Source organism: Balaenoptera ricei, chromosome 20, assembly GCF_028023285.1.
Source record: "Balaenoptera ricei isolate mBalRic1 chromosome 20, mBalRic1.hap2, whole genome shotgun sequence".
NCBI classification, from domain to species: domain Eukaryota; kingdom Metazoa; phylum Chordata; class Mammalia; order Artiodactyla; family Balaenopteridae; genus Balaenoptera; species Balaenoptera ricei.
In genome coordinates this window covers 49536131-49542033 of record NC_082658.1, presented here as the reverse complement: position 1 = coordinate 49542033, position 5903 = coordinate 49536131, and the positions used below count along the sequence as shown (strand labels likewise).

Here is a 5903-nt window from a genome sequence, read left to right as displayed (position 1 = left end):
TCCTCGTTCCTCCCAAATGCAGAAACCAAATTGCCAAGGGGAAGAAATCTACCAAGACTGATCAAGGGCCCTCCATCTTCCCAACCTTCTGGGGAAATCAGGAATGGGTAAGCGGTGAACAAAACTCCATCTGTAACCAGGGCCTTGGCTAACCACTCTTCTGGCAAATCCACTACCACTTAATGCCTCAATTCCCATCTTGGGCTCAACCTGGGGAAAAATGTATGAATTATTATAAAACAGCTGTCCCCCCTCTTTTTCTGCAAATATAAGAACACTGGGCATGGGTAATAATACAGATAGCATTCTTGTAAGGTCTTTGTATCTAGCTTACTGGCATCCCCCATCACTCCCTCCCCAACAGTATATAATTTGAGGATTTTCTCTAATAAAAAAAAAACAAACAAACTTTAACGCCCCCAACTAATCTTTTCCAAATAGTAACAATTATAAATTGCAAACAAAAACTTAGAGGCATGTGAGCCTCTCTTAGGCTTTTCATTTTAATCGAGCTGCTAATTAAAAGCTATAATTTAACAAATAATGACCTAACCATCTCACTTTGAAATCAAACAAAAACCTACCACTAAAACGTTGGACTAGATAATGAATCCAGGCACAATTCAGACTCCTGCTGGGCCCGTGCTGGCCCCCTTCCAGCAAAGGGCCTGACTCCTTTGATTAGCGGCAATAGTTTTCCAAACCATTTGGAGCAAACTCACTATGGGGAGGATAAGTGAGCAATTTGTGAGGCTAAGTGTTTTTTTGGACCCACTCCCACTGCTGATGGAGCAGGATGAATATTTATCCCTTCTCTGCCCTCATTCATTGTCACTTGGTCAATTTCATTTTCTCCCTGGCCCCTCTTTGGCCCCTGGGGAAGAATGTTGTTCTTGAGGTAACAAGCAGGAAAGAATCACAAACAGGAAAACTACAGATGAAACCAGGTGATGCTCACTGCATACAGTATCCTAAGTGGTTAATAAAACAATAAACGATGGAAGCACAACTGCTTCCCATCTACCACGCCCCCTCCCTTAGCTGGGAATCTGGGCATCTGTGCCAGGCTATAAATAGTCTCCTGTTCTGGAACCTCCCCCGCAGCCCAAGCTCGCACCAGTTGCCAGTACGTGCCATCCAGTGGCTCTGCAGGAGCACTCATTCTCTGAGGCAGGAGGACCTCAAACACTGGCCCCTTTCTGAAGTCCTAGGAGGGGAGAGAATTGGGTACCTCTGAAAAGGCATCAGGTAGTGGCAGAGCACTCCCCATGGATCCGAGGCAGGAGGAGTGGGCACTGGGTGAGACCCTAGGAGAATACGGATCTTGGACACTCAGTCCATCTGTAGGTGCAGGGAGGAAGGAGCTGCCAGGTGTATGCATGTCACACTGCCACTCTGAGGACCTTGGCTTGGGCTGTTACATCCCCAGAAGCTACTCCTGCTTTGAAACCTTAAACCCTAATGGCCCTTCTCTTGAGTACAATCTGTCCTTTATCTCCCTCTCCCCATCATTCTACCTGTACCTGTTCTTCAGCCTCAAATAGACCTGATAACAGTCATAATCGTCATCACCACCATCAACATTGTCATCCTCAAGGCTACCACATATTGAGTGCTTACAATTCACCCAGCACTTTGAGAAATCCTGTATGTGGATTGATTCCATTAATCCTCCCAACAACCCTAAACCAATAATAATAGAGTTTTTAATCCCTTGTTCCCTCATTTAAAAAAATATATTTATTTATTTATTTATTTGGCTGTGCCGGGTCTTAGTTACGGCATGCGGGATCTTTAGCTGTGGCATGTGGGACCTAGTTCCCTGACCAGGGATCGAACCCCGGGCCCCCTGCACTGGGAGAACAGAGTCTTAGCCACTGGACCGCCAGGGAAGTCCCCCCTTATTTTCTTCCAGGCTCTTTCTGGATTCTTTTCTTTTCCTAACCAACTGTACTGCACAAGCCAAAGAGTTCTGAGTGCCTGCTACTCCTAGAGCCCTCCTCTGAGGAAAGCGGTTACATTGGTGGGGGGCAGTTCTTGTTTTGTCTTGTGTCGTATCACTGGACTATGCTTCTGGTGCCAGTGGTTTGGTCTGGGGGTGGGGCCCAAGCCCAAAGTAGCTATGGATAGGCTGGACATCAAAATGACCACCCACCCATGATATGGGTCTGTGAGAGTCTGTCTAACAGAGATGCTCTATATTGGATAATGACAACGTCACCCAATCAGATTTTCTCTGGAGGGATGAATGTGAGATGCACACTGGGACAATGGAAGGCGACCTCCACAGAGATGACAAGATGACAAATGATAACTATACGTACCTGGATTTGTGTTTACTATGTGCCAGGTGCCCGGCCGAACGCTTCTCAAATTTTAGATTATCTTTCAGCAGTCTTACAACATAGATACTATTAGCACCTCCACTTTACAGATGAGAAAACAGAGGCTTAAGCAAGTTAATCCATTTGCCATAGGTTACACAGCCATGGTAGGGAGGAGATCCAAACCCAGGCAGTGGGACTGAAGATATTAGTCTGTTTCTTTAAATAATAAAAATTTTTAAGTTTTAAAAAGATAACACTTGGTTGCCAGGGGAAGGGGGTAGGGGGAAGAAGGGATGAATAGGCAGAGCACAGAGGGTTTTAGGGCAGTGAAGCTACTCTGTATGATACTATAATGGTGGATACATGTCATTATACATTTACCCAAACCCATAGGATATACAAAGCCAAGGATGAACCCTAATGTAAACTGTGGACTTTGGGTGGTAATGATGTGTCAGTGTTGGTTCTTCAACTGTAACAAATGCACCACTGTGACGGGGGATGTGGTTAATGGGGAGGCCGTGCATGTGTTGGGGCAGGGGGCATACGGGAAATCTCTGTATCTTCTGCTCAGTGTTGCTGTGCATCTAAAACTGCTCTAAAAAATAAAGTCTATTTTAAAAAGATAATAGAGTCACATGGCCCAAATGCTTTTTTAAAAAAGCATAAAAGAGTATTCAGTAACATGTTCATCTCCCACCTCTGTTCTCCATCCTTCCAGTCCTACCCCCCCACCCCGGTCTCTGAAACCACTATTATTCTCATTTATCCTTCAAGAATTTTTTCATGCAAAAAAAAAAGAATTTCTTTATGCAAATGCAAGTATGTACATATATTTATATATAAACATGTATATTCTTATTTTACACAAAAGTAGGATTGCTGGGTCAAAGGGAATATACAAGTGCTATGTTGATAGCTGTTGCCAAATTGCCCTCCATAAGGGTGATGCCCTCTCAGGTATGGCTGCCGGGAGGGAAACTGGCCTCACTCTGTGCAGAGGGAGCCTGTCTTCTCAACCCTCTGTTAGACCAGAACCTCCTCCATGACGGGAATTCCAACGAGCCAGTGTCCTAATTCTCCCTGTGTCCCTGGGTCACTGTACGGCTGCCATGAAGGCATCCCTGCTACCTCACTTCCCTGAGGATGGTAACGCCGAAGGCGGTAGTTCTCACAGTGTGGTCCTGAGACGGCAGCATCAGGACCACCTGGGAACTTGTTAGAAATGCACATTTTCAGGCCCTGCCCCAGACCTACTGAATCAGAAATTCTGGAAGCCAGGCATGTTCTAAACAAGCCCTCTGGGTGATTCTGATGCACGCTTAGGTTTGAGAACCACTGTCCTAAGGTAAATGAAGTCCCTTCCTTGTATCTTGCAACAACCTCAGAATCCAGCCGGTACCCGACAGTTAATCATCTTACTTGACTTCTCCAGAGCCTCTAGCTCAAGACCGTGGCTACCTTCTTGAAATGTGCTACTCACTGGTTTCCATGAATCTTCTCTCATGGTTTCCTCTCCACCTCTCTGACCTCCATCTTCAGCTTCCTTTGAGGGTCCTCTTTACCACCCACTACTTTAACGTTCTTAATGACTCACCGCTGTTCTCACTCTACACGTTTCCCCTGGGCAATGTCATCCACTCACCTGGTGTTAACGGCCACCAGCATGTGCTGATGACTCTCCAGTCTGTACCTCCACACTCACCGCTCCCTCGGGCTTCGTGCTTCTTTAACCCTCTGCCTGTTGTGAATATCTCCACTTGGATGTCCCACAATCACCCCAACGTCAACGTTTCCAAAACTGAGCTCCTCATTTTCTTCACAAGACTCGTTCCTCCTCTAAAGTTGCCTATTTCAGGCAATTCCTTTACAACTTAAGTTGCTTGAGCCAGAAACCTTGGAGTCATTCTAGATTTTCCCCTTTTTTCACTCCGTACATCCAATCAAGCACCAAGGCTTGCCTATTTAAAAATCTACTCCCTCTTCCCCACCCACCCTACTACTCCACCTCTAATTCAAGCCTCCATTATCCATTATCTTTTGCCTGGACTGGTGCAGTAGTCTCTTTGCTGGTCCTTTTGTCTCCAGTCAACCTGACCCAGCTTCCTCCATACCCAACACAGTTTTCTGCACCAGAAACTCCAATTCTGCACCCAGTTTTGACATGTGGCCTTTTTCCACACACCAAAAAATTCTCTGACACTAGCTGAATTCTGATACTATTTACTTGGAGGTAGCATCAGCTCCCACAGGTTAAGGGCTCAGTCCTATAAGGCTGCACCCCCCCGCCCCGCCACTTCAGATGCCGATCAAAAGTCTAGGTTGTCACCTGTGCTTCTGACTGACTATAGATTGGAGGTTCCAATGACCCTCCTAAGGTTCAATTAATTTGCTAGAGCTGTTCACAGAACTCTGAAACATTTTACTTACTATAGTACTGGCTTATTACCTAGAACTCAGGAACAGCCAGGAAGAAGAGATGCATAGGGCAAGGTATGGGCAAAGGGCGTGGTGTGCCACTCTCTCCAAACCTCCATGTGTTCACCATCCTGGAAGCTCTCTGAACCCAACCATTTGGGGTTTGATGGAGGCTTCATTACAGAGTTATGATTGATTAAATCACTGGCCATTGGCAATGCATTCAACTTCCAGCCCCTCTCCCCTCCCCAGAGGAACTGGGGACTGAAAGTTCCAATACTCTAATCACATGGTTGGTTCTCCTGGCAACCAGCCCCCATCCTAAGATACAGTCTAATAGTCACCTCATTAATACAACAGTAGACATGTTTATAACTCTCATCACTTAGGAAATTCCAAGGGTTTTAGGAGCTTTGTGCCAGGAATGGGGATGAACACCAACTATATACTTATTATAAATCACAATATCACCATCTCCTATTGGTTCTGTTTCTCTGGCGTGCCTGACTACAAGGCACCTCCCTGGGTCTGGTCTATTTTCCTACTCAGGCTCTTATTTGATCCCAGATAACAGGCTGCCTTAAAGAAAGAAAATTAAAAAAAAAAAAAAAAGCAGCAAAATATTCATTTTTCACTGCTGTGAATTCACCAGAAACAGGAGCAAAACTTTGTAATGCTTAGGGATTCCAGCAACTACTTTACACTATTTTGTGTCTTCCAGTGAGAGGAAGGTTATCTTGATAGCATTATGTTTGGTTGTTTGTTTGTTTGTTTTTATGGTGATGACTCTTTTCTTTCTTTATAAATTTTTTTCAATAAATAAAAATTGTATATATTTAAGGGGTCCAACATGGTGATTTGATATACATAGTGAAATGACTACAGTCAAGTTAATTAACATACATCTCCTCACATAGTCACTGTTTTGTGTGTCCCATTTGCATTATTATTCATTTGCTCTTTTTATATGTATATATTTATGTTTTTTTCCTCCTGAACAATTAGAAAGTTACAGACATCCTATCCTGCTCCTTTTAGATGAGTGCACCTGAAAAATATGAGATGCTTCAGGAATTTGGGTCTCATCCTTGCACAGGGGCCCTGTTCATCTCCTCTGTATTTTTCCAATTTTAGCATATGTGCTGCCGAAGGGAGCAT

General features: G+C 44.5%; 1 non-coding gene across 1 annotated transcript; it reads right to left on the bottom strand.

Annotated features, from left to right (window-relative positions):
• Positions 1 to 5796: 5796 nt before the first annotated feature.
• On the bottom strand, positions 5797 to 5903 carry LOC132356316 (U6 spliceosomal RNA). The gene has a single exon (XR_009499832.1). It is a non-coding gene; the product is annotated as a U6 spliceosomal RNA (small nuclear RNA).